This window comes from Geospiza fortis, unplaced genomic scaffold (assembly GCF_000277835.1).
Source record: "Geospiza fortis unplaced genomic scaffold, GeoFor_1.0 scaffold11, whole genome shotgun sequence".
In the NCBI taxonomy this organism is placed as follows: domain Eukaryota; kingdom Metazoa; phylum Chordata; class Aves; order Passeriformes; family Thraupidae; genus Geospiza; species Geospiza fortis.
Genome location: NW_005054304.1, coordinates 3,300,535 through 3,316,439, shown reverse-complemented (window position 1 = coordinate 3,316,439; position 15,905 = coordinate 3,300,535). Strand labels below are relative to the sequence as shown.

Genomic DNA, 15,905 nt, shown 5'->3' with positions numbered 1-15,905 from the left:
AATAATTTCAAAAAATGCATACAGGAAAATTGCTCATGAGATAAATTAATCAAAATTGCCCTTCTTTTCAGCACTTACATTTCAAGGAAAAACTGGGAATCTACAGAACCAAGATTTAAAGATATAGGAGAGCCAAACCTCATCTTTATTATCTTGATATCAATTACCCTGATTTGCATAAGGATTTCAGACATGATCATTCAAGTTTGTGTCAATCTAATAAAGTTACAATGACATTTGTTGTCATTTGACACCCAGATCATCTTCCTAATTTGCTGCCCCAACAACTCTACCATTTCATCTCTAGCACCTACCATAAACCATCCTTTAGATTATTTTACACTGAACCCTGTACCTAGGCCTACTGAAAGAGCTGGGATTAAGTGATAGCTTTACACCAGGGAACTGAGGAGCTCTGCAAAGACACCTAAAGAATTTAAAAGAAGGCATTAAACTTAAATGAAGCAGGAAGCCATCCAAGAGGAGTGCTGCGGAAACACTGACTGGCTCGGTTGAGCAATCAGTTTAAGGCCAAGTAAATAGGCAGATGCATCAAAAATAAGGCAGAGACAATACCTGAGCAAGCTAGGATTTAGCCTTGGCTGACTTTTACCAGTGACAGCAAGGAAAGTGGAATGAGCAAAGAGAAGAAATAGTTGACAACTAAGAAGGCAAGGATAACTGTAAAGGATTTAACCAGTCATGGACAAGGCAGTGAACTGGAATGCTCATATCCAGCCTCCAGGATGGGTTCTCTTGTTCTAGTCCTTCCTGATTGTTTTCTTAGAACCCTCAAAAGAGGACTAGGGAATCAGGCCACAGGGCAGCATTCACTGTCCTGGCAGTCCCTGGGTTACAGCAGTTCAGGATACCCTCTCGTGCTGTAACCCAGGTTCCATCATGACTTGTCATCACCATCATATCCAAACAAGACATGTTTGCCCATCACAATGGTGGCTGTTAATTCAAGATGAGTACAGGCTCTCCTTGTCCCCATCTTACCTCTGCAGACCAGATAATATGGAGGAGAAAAGAATGAAGGAGCTAAAGACCAAATACAATGGATACCTTTAAGTGAACTAGGTAAACTGTGTAGGCACATCACTTTAGCAAGGGTAAAGAATAATTGCAAGAGACCACTTGCTAATATCACATCACTTTCTAATCCACATTTTCTCTGAGTGTCAGCTTCACATAAGCCGTTGCTTATTTCACAGTCAGGTACTACACAAATCACAAGGCACAGACCTAAAAATGACAGTCATATCTAGAAAGCCTATTCTGTGGTATCCTATATAAATTGCTCAGTCTAGCTGCCTGCCTACAAACTACCCTCTTGGCATTCAGGCTGATTTTTAAGTATTTCAAATTAAATAAATTTTAAAAAAAAGGGTGAATGTAATATCTTTGGGCTGAACAACTTTTATGGGTTCCCCACCAAACCATGCAGATGTGTGTGCTGTAAAGCAACCTCCAAGAAGTGGGGCACACTGTGCACCCACACCCCACAGTTTCTACCTCCAGAAAGCATTTACAGACCCATCTGATGAGGCTGTATACCCAGAGCAGCAGCTATGTTGATTTTCCCATAGGGATGCTTCCTAGGAGATCATGATTTTAATAAAACCACAAAGGCCTGCTTTAACTCCTTTTAATGTACCTACAGCAGCAAATAAGACTTAAAAGTCACAGTTGCATAAATAGTCATGTGCTGGAGTGGCCTTGGTCCCCCATTTTCCCTTCATGATTTCTGTGACCTATAATAGGTAAGCAGCACAGGAAGTCACCTCCTCTTTGAATGGAATTTCTGGCTCTCTCCTTATCAACGGGATGATTATTCAACTCTTGACCTCCTCACAAAATGGTTTAGTAGCGTTGCCGGTGCTTGAACCAAATTTCTCTACTGCAGGCTGACCTAAAGAGAGCAGCACAGCTGCAAGAAGGATCTGCCAAAAAGCCACAGCTCTTCTGTTCTGTCCTTCTCCCCTGTGTTTAGGTTATGTGAAAATACTCACACAATTAGACAGGGAAAGAAGCCCTAGGTAGGACTCTCTATTTCATCTCCACATCTTCCAAGATAATGATTTTCCTAACTGGAGGGAAGGAGGAAAGGGGAAAAGGAAGGCACAGCTTTTAAAGACAGGGCATACATTCCCTACTTTTATCCCTAGCTTAAAGTGACTTTGAAAAAAATCAACATACAAGGAAACCCCAGAATATTCACCTAACAATTTCTCTAGTACTATTTTTTTGAAAAAGAGCTCAGAGCCAAAAAAGATTAGAGAATGTTAGTAATTTTGCAGTAATTAGAACTCTTCAAGATGCTTTGCCTATACACACAAACAACTGAATGTGCCCAAATATTGTAATATTGGGCACATTCAGGTTTGCAAACTGCTAGACAGCCATAGATTGTCAAAATGCATATACAATATCTCAGTTTCCTCTCAAAGGCAGAATCCAGGTGTGATGGACTCTCCCAAAAAAGGGAATCAGGACAAATTACTGAAAAAACTTGTCACGGACGACATAAAACTGTCTTTATTTCCTGTCCCTCAGAGGAGAGAGAAGTTGTGGTAGATGGGAAACAGAGGCAGCAGCCTTCTATTTTCAGCCAAAAGCTCCAGAATAATTGTGCCAAATGTGTTTCACCAACTGCCAAACAGATCCATCTTTTACTAGCGAGCATCCATGGAAGGGGACAGAAACACATGGATTTTCTCCTGAGAAGAGCTGTCACTACTTGTTGAAGGTTCTATGGGATGGTTGACAGACCACAAGATAGGACCTTACAAAGACAAGTCTAATCTCCCCCAAAAGCAAGTTCAAAAGAGAACTCCTAGAATGACGGATGTTTGACATCTTGCCTCCAAGAAAGAGTAGCTATTCTTCTGTTCTTGGCAGGAGGTTATAGTGAGTAGCTGTGGGATTAGTGCGTGAGGAGGGTTACTTCCACTGGGACACAGATGTTAAAAGCTACAAAGAAACAGTCATCACCTTACAGTGCAGTGAGGTGACAAAAGCTCAATGCCAACAGAAGTGGTGATCCTGCGCCCTCCCTTAGACTTGCTCTGTTCTTTGACTGCTTCATGAGCCAATTTCAACCCACCAGTTTGGCAGAAAACCACTCATTCTGCCAAGAAACCAAAGAAAAATTGATGCAAAGGAGACAGGAATGAGAAAACAAGTGGAATCAATGATCTGAGCCACCTATCTGCTCTAGTCTTGTGGGGTACAAAGTACATCATGACCTGTCAGTGGAAAACCAACTGAGGATTCTCTGTCCCATCCCAAACCTCCACAACACACCACACCTCTCAGGGAAGAGCTGGCCTCTGCAGTCAGGATGGGCACAGCAGTCAGTATCATGCACACTTCTTCAGAAGCCTAATCTGGGACATCTGTAGCTGGCTTGACCCCCATACACTCTGATCCTAATTAAAAAACCCTCTTCTATAAAACTGGTAGGCAGCATCTTTCTGAGAGAAGAAGAGTTCTAAAGACCCAGAAACAGTCTCTATCTTAACAGTCAGGCACAGTAGTCAGCAACCATGAAAGCAGGAGGGCAAAGCAGTATGTCTTATAAAGTAATCAATAACAACATATTACATATTGTACAATATGTACATTACATGTTACATATAAATAACACACATGTATAATAATGCATGATGATATTTGATACTTGCTTACTATATATGTACAATATTTGCTTACTATAATTTAGACTTAGTTGATCCTAGCTGGATTCTGCCAGTATTTCAGGCCCAGTGAGCTGAAGAACATGAGATGTGCATGTGAAACAGAACAAAATACGCACAGCCTTAGAGGAGGGGAATGTTTTTGAAGAGAGGTGTACCACAAAATAACAGCCTGCACAAAAAGCTGCCATCAGCTGACTTGATCCAACTTGATCACCAGGGAGGTGATCCTGACTTCTCTACTCAGCCCTGGTGAGGCATATCTGGAAGGCTGTGTCCAGTTCTGGGCTCCTCAGTACAAGAGAGACATGGGGCTCTGGCCCAGCTACAAAGACATTTAAGGGACTGGAGCAATCCTTCTTACAAGAACTGGCTAAGAAACTTGAGCCCACTCAGCCTTGAGTAGAGACACCTGAGAAGGGACCATCAGTGTATAAAAGTATCCAAAGGAGAGGGGGGTGTCAAGAGGATGGACCAGGCTCTGCTCAGTGGTGCTGGGCAATACGACAAGAGGCAACAGCAGAAACTGATGCACAGGAAGTTCCACCTGGATACGAGGAAGAACTTCTTTACTGTGCAGTGACCACACACTGGAGCTGATAGCCCAGAGAGGCTGTGGAGTCTCCCCTGCTGGAGATATTCAAGAACCATCTGTACACAATCCAGTGCCATCCTGTGCTCTGGGATGACCCTGCTTGGGCAGGGAGGTTGGAACAGATGACCCATTGTGGTCCCTTCCAACCTGACCCATTCTGTGGTCCTGTGATCAACACACAGGATAACTGGAGAGAAGGTATACAAAGACAGTTGATTTTTATGATGGAGATTTTCAGAAGAAACAAATATTTCTGAGGTCAGCTTATGCTGCAAAGGCTGCCTAGTAGCCCCAAGACAGGTTCATAAAACACATGAAGTGTCAGTAAAACAATAGAAAATCATGTTCCTTGCAAAACCTATTTTATGTTACCAATGTGCTGGCAACAGTTTTATGGAGGCTGAGCAAAATACCACAGCCAGACTTACTGAAAGTTTCTTCCACAGGCCCTTACAACCATCCTATAATAACCTGTAGTTGAGGCTGGGCACACATTTCATAGAGCACAAGATACTGATCAGACTGACTTAGACACTACAGGAATATGGCCAACCTAAAACCTGGAGTTGGTACATTAACATATCAAAGGAATACACCTCTTCTTCCTGATGTAAACAGAGAAGATGATAAATCATTTCCCATAAAACCAAACAATTTTTAGGCAGCAACTTCTGAGCCAGATTGAAGTTCCTTATCAGGAATTTCAGGATTCCCTGTGTCTTTTAAAACCAGCTACGATATCAGGTTTTGACTCTGATAGATTATTATAAAGTAGAGGAAAAACTGTATGAACAGGAGTTCCACTGTTATTCCCACAGCCCTGCTGGAAATGGGAAACAGTATTAACAATCTGTGGTGGTTCAAATGGTTCATGTGCAAGTCTATCCAGAGAGATTCCCTGCACCTGGAATGGCAGTGTATCCTTGACATCAGTGAACACTCGCCACCTACACATAAAGTTCAGCACAGCAATTACAAATTCTACCTTTTGTTAGTTATAAAGAAGCTTTTAAACTCCTTAAAATTGTTTCTAGTTTGCCAAAATTTACTTTGATTGCTCATTTGTTTTGCTCTAGAAAGATGTCTAACTCAATAGGATGCTGCAGTGAGAAAATATCAACTATCAAATGATAATAGGGATGCTGGCACCTCCAAAATAAGAAGAGCTAAAGATTATTCTCAAGACTTCTCTTATCTTTAGCATACAGAGACAAGACCTGTCATGTCAGCCTACCTCATAAAGGAAGGGAAATATTCCAACATTTCATAACATGGGCCTTCAATGAAAATGAAACCTCAAACAATTCTAGCAAACAATTTGCAAAAGCGGGCTACAACCAGAAAAGTCCTTGAAGGAGGAATTTTAGTTTCCACTCTAGGTCAAATTATTGTGGGAGAATCACATGAATGCCAAATATTCAATATAGTAATCCACAATATTTTAAAGCCATCCTTCAATACCATCTAACTCCATGAATAAGATTTTATATCCTTCGGCAGGTGATTAATGAAACCTTCTTTAAGTTGCTTGTGAAACACAGAACTGGCGTCTCTATTAGGAAATTCTAAGCAGAAACACAAAACTACCTTATCTTAAACATAGTCTAGCTGCAAAGCAAAGGCTCAGTTACTCATTTCCAAATGGCTACGTGCTTTCTGGTAGTTCAGTCCTGGGTCACAGGAGCCTCTATACCAAAACTGAAGTAATTATGAATTCTACATTTTCTTAGATCACATTTAGTATCCTCTAGGTGCCAAAAAACAAAATAAAACCACCCCCCCAAAAAAAAACACAGGAAAGCTTTGCTTTCTAATCTTCATTTAACCTGGTAACAAATAAAATTGGTGGTCTGCTGTATTTTGCATACCTGTGTTCTCTGGCCTTGAGTACATCTGTAAACTGCCTGCTCTTACTGAGTGCCTTCATCAGCCAACAATTCATCTTCATTAAGGCCTGCCCCTGACCTACCACCTCCCCAGACCTGGGTGCAGTGACAGCTGTCTCAACTCTTTACTGTGACAAAATGCATCTTCATTGCCTGAAACGCACTGCAAACTTCAGCACTCACAACCCCAACAGTAAAAAAAGGAGGCACGGGAATTCTCAAATATTCCTCGCAATTTACAGCAGCCAAGAACAAAGTGATCCATTTGTGCTACAGATTATTGCACTGCTGATTAACCATCAATAGCTGTGACCCAGTTTAGTGTGGCCTGTCATCTAAAACTGACAGGGTCACCACAGCAACATGATTTTTGTCACCCTTATAGGTGGAAAGGAAGCAGAAGAGAAGTTGCAAGCATCAATGCAGCTGGCAAAAGAAGTCAAAAAAGTGTTCAAACATATCACTTTGTTGCATACAGACAATTTGCAATGAAAATAAATAATTCCCTGATCACAACTGCAACTTGGCACCAAGGCCTGGGAATGGCCATAAGTTTACAAAAGTTCTCAAGTTACCTGAAAGACTAAAATTGATATAAAATCTCCACACACACAAAAAAAAAGGCTGTAAATCACCTATGCTCTGAGCTGTGCATAGCAATTCCCAACTTTCCTACGAGACAAGGCATTGACCAAAAGGCTAATTGAGGCACCAAAACCAGGCTGGCTGATTACCTGCTCCTTCACCCATTCATTCCAAGGAGTTGCCCTCATGTGTTGTACACACCATATAGGATCGTGCCCTTAAGCAATCCAGAGTAAATTTACCATAGCCATCACCATGTATCAGAAAAAATTGTCTGCTAAGGTTGATAAATCAGTCAATTACCTGCTTCCTTGGCTTTTATTCCTGTGTAAATGTTTTCAACCTGATATTAGCAATACCTATAAGAAGATGATCCGCACATTGCCAAAACCAACTATTTAAATTACTAGCAAATCCTTAATTACTATAAACAAGATTACAACAGGCTTGTTTAAAAAAGGTTTCTAAATACCAAAGTGATAGCTCCAGAAAATAAAGCTCCCTTGCTGTCATTATTTGAGGCTGCTGGCTCCACATTAACTCTGGCTCTGTGTAGGACCCTCAGAGCTGCCTCAGCACAGCTGAACACCACAGAGCAGCTGCTGTCTCTCCATCACCACTCCTTGCCTGGCTGAGCACAAACACGGGGCAGGAGGTTCCCAGTCTCCTCAACTCCTCCTATGAGGTCTAAATCACCTTCCTCCCCAAGCCATGCACTCCCCTCATGTCTATAAAATAGGGAGAAATCTTGAACATACAGAAAAAGGTAAAGACAAACAAACACTATTGAAACACTGCAATTATTGATTTCATCTTCAAGGCAGAGCTGCTTCAGTGCCTCTGGTGGGAATCTAAAGAACAGCCTGATTCTCCCAGGTGGCAGAAGAGCGTGGAAAATCTACAGGCCACGGTCCTTGCCAGTGAGCTGATGTGGGCTAAAAATGGAATGTTAAACTTATGGCAAGGTAGATGCACAGGATCTCAGGTAAAATTTCCCTTTCCATACCTCCTCTCTCACTGGCAATAGCTAGAGATTCCCAGAACAGGAGAACAGAAAACAGCTAATGCACAGATGCTGAAACCAAAAGAATGATCGTAAGTATCATCCTTCTTCCTCTACACACAGAAGTTATTAAACACAACAGACTGTGCAATAGAACTGGTTTCCTGTATCTCTTTAGAGGCATAGTCAAGTTTTGAAATTGAGAGGTGACAAACTGTGACCAGGGTTTGTACATGGACAGACTGATGTAAGCCTAGCACAGCTCTGATACTTGAGGAAAGCTCTGTTAGAAGTTTTCAGCAGTGCTGCAAAACACACAGCAGCATCTAGAACAAATCTAGTCATTTAAAGAAGCATGCTTTCCAATTTTTTCCCCACTGACCTCTGCTCCTCTGAGGGACAACTACTCTACAGATACACAACCTCAATGGCTTAGCTCAGCTTGCCCAAGAAACTACTAAGTGTATCTTTCCTACAGGACCTAACTAGAAAACAGGCTGCCATTTAGGCTGAAATTATTTTTTTGTTTGGTCATATGTGCCTAGGACAGTAGGTTAACTCCCTGGCTTGTACTCCTATGCACTGTACATAACCAACAAAGTTGGAGGAAACAGAATTTCCTTGTCTCTCATGCACAAGATAATCTTTGAGAGCACTTTCTGATGTCTTACTGCTACCACAGAACATAAAAATTCAGGAGACATTTGGCTGAAAGAGTAATCAGAAGTCCTACAGAAGAACATGGTACTTCTGATCTGCCTTGTCCACAACTACTGTCTCTAATTTCCTAAGGCAGGCCAAAAATGTCAGGGATGATACAAATGGCAACCTTTACTTCTCCTCTCCAATGCTTAAAGGCATGCTGTATCTTCTCTTGAACCAGTTCCAAATAACTTCTCTTTCTATTAACTTCTGAAACCACCAACAGGACTCAGGGTGTGACACTGATAAAGTACTGCTATTGCCAAAATGAAAAATAGCTATTTCTTTGTCTACTTTTCTACCTTTTCCTGACCAATCTTCTTCAGATGGCATAGAAAGCTTATCATAAATACTGACTGGCAAAGGGTGAAAAAGAGAAGAATTATCAGCAATAAAAACAGTGATTACACACAAGTGTTTTTGAAGAAAGAGAAAAAGAAGAAAGACAGATCTCATCAGTGCACTATTGCTATACAAGGATTAAAGCTGAAAAAAGCCATGTGTGAAGCTCTGCCCATAGGTGTGAAGATTCTCTAAAGAAAACTTCCTGTTGAGCCACAAGTTAAAAAACCCCAACCAAACAAGCAGACAAAAAGAGAGATCTGATGTCTGTATACTATCCTGCTGAGCCTCCAAACATCCCCACAATGACCATATACCCCAACAGCTCTGTCATTGCAATCTAGAGCTCCTGGACCCAAAACTGTTTAAGAAACACAGTTACAGCTTACAGCACCAGAAAAATAGCAAGAGAAAAAAAATCCTGCTTGTGAATGGAGGTTTTCATCTCCCAGGCACAAGGTTAACCCAGGTAGCTTCTGGGGAAGCAGAAGAACACACTCTATCTGTCTCTCTATTGCTGCAGGTGTCTGGCTGGCTGCTGCAGGACATACTGGAGTTTGAAAAACGGTCAAATAACTGGTTGTGTTTGCCTATCTTGATAAGATGATGTGCTGTTGTTGTACATCCTGACCTATGCCTACTTTGACTGTTTTGGCTAGCTCATTATTTCCTTCTCTTGAGCATGAATAAGACATCTCAATTTCCCAGCAATCCCTGTGGCATCCTGGCAAAAGCAGTTCATTCCACTAAATTCAGAAGAACAGTTACCACTACATATTCAATAATGCCAACACTTCTGCCTGATTTCCAGGCAGGGCCAGGTTCTCTCCTGTGACATACATGGATACGTGGCAAAGGAGGAATGCAGCAGGAGCTCAGATTGTCCCTTGTGTTTTCTAAGCTAGCCTCAACCTGGAGATCAGCTTAGCAGCAGCAGCTGGAAATGGCTCTTAACAAGCAGTAAGTAGATCAGAATGCATTCCAGCTGTGGTTTCATCTCTAACCCTTCCCATCTCTGATGCACAGCCTATTCCAAGCTGCAGTGATATGAAGATGTATGAAATAATAGGATTATTCCTCTCCTAGAAACATCCCCATGCAATAAGAATCCCCATCTGGGGACCAATGCAACTTCCATAGCATTTGCATCAGCCTAGCACTACAAGGGAGATCAGAAGAAGGCTGCAAAGATGGCCCATTCCTGATAGTAGACATTAAGTACAATTTTAAAAAATAACATTAAGGGAATTCACTGAAGTCATCTTAAATTATTCTAAATATGGAAGTCAGAAAGGTAGCAACAACAAACACTGGAACTTTCTTTCACCTTTACTAACATACAGAAAGAGAAAAAGCTACACTGAGAACTCAAAACATTGACTCTTGGAAAAGGACTTTTAAAATACATGAAATTGTTGTTTTAGAACACATTTATTAAAGATGTTCCAGGGATCAACAAAGTAAAAGAAACAACAAAGCCCAACTAGAAATCCCTGCATCTTAATACGCAGGTGGCAATAAACAGAACATGGGAAGCCTCAGACCAAGGTGCTACAGTGCCTGTAATTATCCCTACTGTGCTCACAACCCCTATCAAGGGGTCACAAAGTAAAGGGAGGAGCTCACAAACTGTGTGGATGGCAATATTCAACCACAGCAGGTGACAACAATCAGAGCATCTGCTTTAACAAAAATCCCTTTTTGTTTTAACTAGTTTATTTTTGCTATGAGCAACTTCTCCTGTTTGATTTCTGGTAAATAATGGGCTCCTCATTTACCATTTTACTCTGCCCCATTACTCACCCAAGGTGTTTTGTTCTCATTAACCTTCCAACTGATTCAGAAACAAAAAGTTTAGGTTTCAGTTACTGAAATGATTCCCTCCTGTGCCTGTCACAGGAATCTAGTTGCCTATAATTCCATCTTTTCCTCTCTCCCAAAGTCAGATTAAAACATGGCAAGTTATATTCCCCAAGCTTCTAATTCCTCCCACAAGGATGACATTATGGTAAGGTATATCAGAGAAGTTTCAAGAAGTGTTTGTTTTGTCGTGCTGTGTTTGCTACCAAAGACAGCTGCTTTCTGTGTCCCTGAGACGACTGCTTGGGGTTAACAAGCAAAGCCAAATAGGAGAGGATTAGGAAGCTACTCAGTGGTAGGAGAGCACCCAGCAGCAGACCATGTGGAACAGGCACTGCCCACTCCCAGACACATAGTTTTACACACTGCACCTCAGCCTTCAACCTTAATTCAGAGGTCACGTAATCAATGTGCAAGCACTCAATTAGAAGTGGACATTCCTCAAATCTTATCTTATTTTCTAGAAAGTTAGGATTCTGTGCCAAGCTCCCAGGACAAGAAACTACTGCTATGGCTACTTAGGGCACAGGCACAGCAGAAATTACAGCAATGTGTTTTGACATTCTGTGTAAAACCCACCTAAAATTTCCATAAAAGGGAATAGCTAGAAGTGAAGAGGAAGTTTCATGTTCACGTCCAATCCATTCCCAGCTTTTCTGCTGAACAAACAAACAGGTGTGACAGTGGTAGTGGAATTTGATTTTACTTTTCCAAAGTGCATTTCTTGGCTGAGAACTTTGTGGGCTTTACCAAGAATTTTTATGAAGGCCAGTAAAAGCCTTCAAAGACAACAACTTGGATTCTCCTGAAAGTGTGTCCACACTAAATAACGCAGTGCTATGCGGTGATATCTGAGCCAACTGGAATATACCCACAAGTAGTAGAGCTGAATTAACCTGGGCACACTGCTGTGATAACAGCCTCCTGAACACAAGGCAGCTTATTTAGAGCTTGCTTTGTTATCTCAGTGTGGCACAGCACTGTGCAGGAAGACAATATAAACAATTATGATGAAGCATATTTAGGTCTTATGGGCAATGTTCAAGTACCTCAAGGTGGGCAGAAGAGCTCCCTTCAGAGTTATTCACTGTGCAAAGAACTCCCTTTGGCAACGCAGAATTGACAAAAGGATTATGTCAGCCTTTCCCTTCCAGAACGAGGAGCAGGGTGAGAGCCTGGGGGCAGCAGAAACTGGAGCAGCTCTAGGCTGTTATACTTAGCCTGGTGCCTGAGAAGGGCTCCTCGTCAGCTCAAAGTGCCAGAAACAGAGAGATAGGTAAGGGAAGTTCTGCTCCAAACACATAAAGAAATGGGTCCTCAGTCATTAGTTGCCAGGTCTAGATTTGGCACAGTGGTTTATAAAGGGAGAGACTCTGGCTGTGCTTCAAGAAAGCACACAAACACAGCTACACCACCAGCTGCTGTCTAAATACACTTGTCTGCCACCCTCTCTGTTCCTTACTTTGCACTCCAGATAATGATCATCTCGTTGAGGAAGATCTGTTCGTATTTTAATTTTTGAGATGAGTAATTATTTGTCCTACTACACAAATCAAAGCAAAGTCTAGAAGCTTGCAAAGAATTTGTGTTCATTAAAGTCACACATGGCGATTCTCCATTAAGCTAAAGACACACTTAGTAAAACCAGCAGCTCTTTTAATGCGTTTTTCTAAAAGTTACTTGCCCTGATACACAATGTAACAAGCACCAAGATTCAGGACATGTCCAAAATAAGAAGTTGTAACTTTAAAACAAGCTCATGCCAAATCTTCTCCCTTCCAGAAACTTTCAGATAAAACTTGAGACCATGCCGGAAAGAATTACTTGCACCTGCAAAGAAAGCCCTGCAACAGAGGAAAATCACATCCAAGCTGCAAACCCCAGATGAGGGCCAGCAGAGCTACAACTCTTCTTGAGGAAGGGAGTTCTTAGTGTAGGGCCATGCAAAATTCAAAGAGATAAGGACAGTAGCTCAGCTTTGAATTTCTTCAAAAATGTTATTGCTACCCTAGCGAGAGCACCCCAAATAAAAGAAAAAAAAACAGTGCAGATGTTTGGAACCTAATTTCATTTGCTGAAACTGCTGATTATACCACTCATTAAAAGACTGCTACCACTTGGTAATCCTTAAATTTTTAATGGGATTTATTCTAAACAGCAACTAAATAATCAGCCTCACACGCAACCTTCCCTCTCCTGGTCTGCTGTGCTGTCAGCACTAGTCACTCTTCCCTCTGCTCCCAATCCTGTTGTCCAAGTACTAAAAAGAATGAGGAAAAAGACTGTTTATGCAGCCCAGTTTTTCTCTCTTCACTGAATGGTTCTCAGAAGAAAACCCCAAACATGACCGTTTTGTCATTCCAAATTACCCTAACTCAGACTCTGTGTTAATTCTCAACCTGCAAAATGGAACAGCCTTATCTTAGTGTTAGGCTTAACTTGGAACTCCAATACTCAATATAATTATGCCCCAAACAAGGAAATCCCTTCAAAGGCAGGACAAATTTCAAGGAATAGAGCTAACTCCTAAGCTGCCAGGTTTAGACAGGACATTCAAACTGGACATTCAAAATATTTGGTGTCTAGACCAAGAAGGATACCAAGCAAGGAAAAGAGAAACTGTCTTTGGGAGCATAACAGTACCATAAAGGTGACTGTAAGTCTGCAAAAAAGAAAACCTGAAAGAGAAGCTTTCAAGTGAGCTTATGGGTACAAGTTGCTGAATCCTTCACTGCAGTAGCCACTATGCACTGTATAAGTGCAGCATTGATGCTGTCTGTACCCTAGAGTGTGTATCCCTTCAAATGAAGTATGGGTCTGAGGTTTTTTATTTAACTACATCTAAAAAGGAAAATCCCTGGAGAAAGGGGAATTATCCACCTTTTTGAAGGTTTGGGGTTTTTTTCCTTTACCCCAATATAATTTATTATTCTTCATGCCCATATCAATACATAACGTATTGTTCAGAGAAAACATTTAAGGTAGAACAAAAAAAAGTTTTATTTTGGGGAGCAAAAAGAGAGAGGAAGATAACTCGCCCTATCCCCATGAAAACTGAATTCTATTACATACTGCTGGCTACTTTGCAGTCCAGGTATTTTGTATATGATTATTATTTTTGAAAGGCATATGGTACTTTAGCCTCCAAACATCCTGGAGGGATTTGTATGTGTAAACCCAAATGATACAAATCATGTACCATGAATAGCAAACTAGGCAACAAAAAAACAGGGAAAAAACCCAAACTGTTATCTAGAAGATATACTCTTAAATAACTCCAGAGTCATGCTTGAAAAGCTGCAATAGTAAAAGGATTCTAGACACAAGACACATCAGCTCTCCTTAACCATCTGAACTCTTGTCTATATTATGATTTCTTTGCAATGTGAAAGGGAAAAAAAAAGTCCTCTATACAGTGCTTCATGACAAATCACATGCCTTGTGAAGCTTCATGTTAGAAACCCTTTAACTTCCAAAAAGTCCTCTTTTGTAGGTCATGCTCTCATTATCTTGCTCTGGGATCTGGTCTGATTAAATTATAGGAAATTACTAATACTTCACTTTGAACAGCCAGCTCCTCCTGGCTCCTCTTCTTTCTTCTTTTTTTTTTCTAAACTTAATTCCTCCTACTCCTGCCTTCTTACATATGAGAAAGACAACAATCACTCTGCTAGAAAGATTAAGTCATACTCATTCTTCATCCATTTTAAAAGTAAAAATGCGTTCTGTCCACATGCTCTTACGTTTCCCATTCCACTGCTCTCCCTGCTGGTTTGCTGTTTGGCCAGCTATAAGGTTTGTGGTTTGTTCTAAATCTTTGGCACCCCTACCCCCTCTAAAATCTCACTCGTAAGATCCTAAAGGCTTAATTAACTTAATGAGCACAACACTGACTCTTTGGTAGCCCAATCTATGCTCCAGTGTGATTTATCCATATTTTGTACCATCAGATAACACTAAGACATAGCCTACCACTGATGTGCTTTAGACATTTATCAGTGAATGATCTTGTAAAAGTGACTTAGTTCATCTAACAAACAAACAAACAAACAAACAAACAAACAAAAATCAGCATACAAATTTAAAGAGAAAGACTTTACAAGTCAGAAAGGGTCCCCATAAAGGGAAAAGGTATTTTTGAAAAATCTGTGAGGACTTCATTAGCACAAGATGGACAAAATGAGAGAAGTGTTTTCAGATGGAGTAATTGGGGTTGTTACTCAATCCACCAAAAGGCTGCTGTTTATTTGAGAGGTGCATTACAGCACCACCAGGACAACCATAATGAGAGCACTGAAATTATTAACCTCATCAAGAATAATAGTTTTCCCTATGTGGATTCTCTTGTGAACTATGTGCCATATCAAGATCCCTGCAGTGGTAAGAGGTCAAAAATAGTAAGCATGTTAGAAGAATAAATAAAACATGCTAGAAGAATAAATAAAAGGTTCCCCTTACACATGCCATGTGTGCTAGTAAAGTAAAAAATTCATCTGAAAGAGAAAGATTGCTGCTCCTGGCAAAAGCATTTTGTCTTGGAGGCAACTCTTAAACACCAAATAACAGCAAAAGCATTCCTGACATTGGGAAGTCTTTTGAAAAACCCATCCAATGCATCCTGTCTTGCTATCAGAGAGTATCAGATGAAGCGAGCTGCAGAAATAAAAAATGAAGGAAGCTCTAAATCACTGTTAATTTACTTGTTTGACAGCATTTTTTTTCCTATGATGATATAATCAAGCAATAAAGACACAATATAATAAAAAGCTTCACAGAGTTCAAGTGTTGTTTTACTGTATAGAAACAGCTGAACACTTCAACACAGTATCTGGAACATCCAACACTGTACCTGACCATGAAAGGAAGAAGAGTTACACCTGCTCATAGTCAGATATCCAACTTTTGATATGGAAACTAATACTGTATCAATCCCACATCTCCTCCTTTAACAAAACAAGTCCAGAAAAAACTGCCACTGCAGTTTGTCCTGCATTGAAAACATTCCTCAGAAACTAGCAGCAGTTCAAACTTCTCAATGTAGCATTTAATTCTGCCTGAGACTGTAATAAATGCAAGCTTTGAATAAATGGAATTGTGGCATTCATTCGCAAATTGCATTGCTGACAAGCCTCCGAGACAGAACCAAACCCCAAGGAGTATCGATTGCTGCACTTAAGGCAACATAGTGCTCTAGATCTTAAACATTTACTCGAGTGCCTGAAGACTTCCCA

The 15,905-nt window shown here is 40.8% G+C and overlaps 1 protein-coding gene across 2 annotated transcripts in view; it reads right to left on the bottom strand.

Moving 5' to 3' along the window:
- The window catches only part of ZNF827 (zinc finger protein 827), a 100,737-nt gene that overhangs the window by 80,650 nt on the left and 4,182 nt on the right, over nt 1-15,905 (bottom strand). The gene's annotated exons all lie outside the window — the stretch shown is intronic.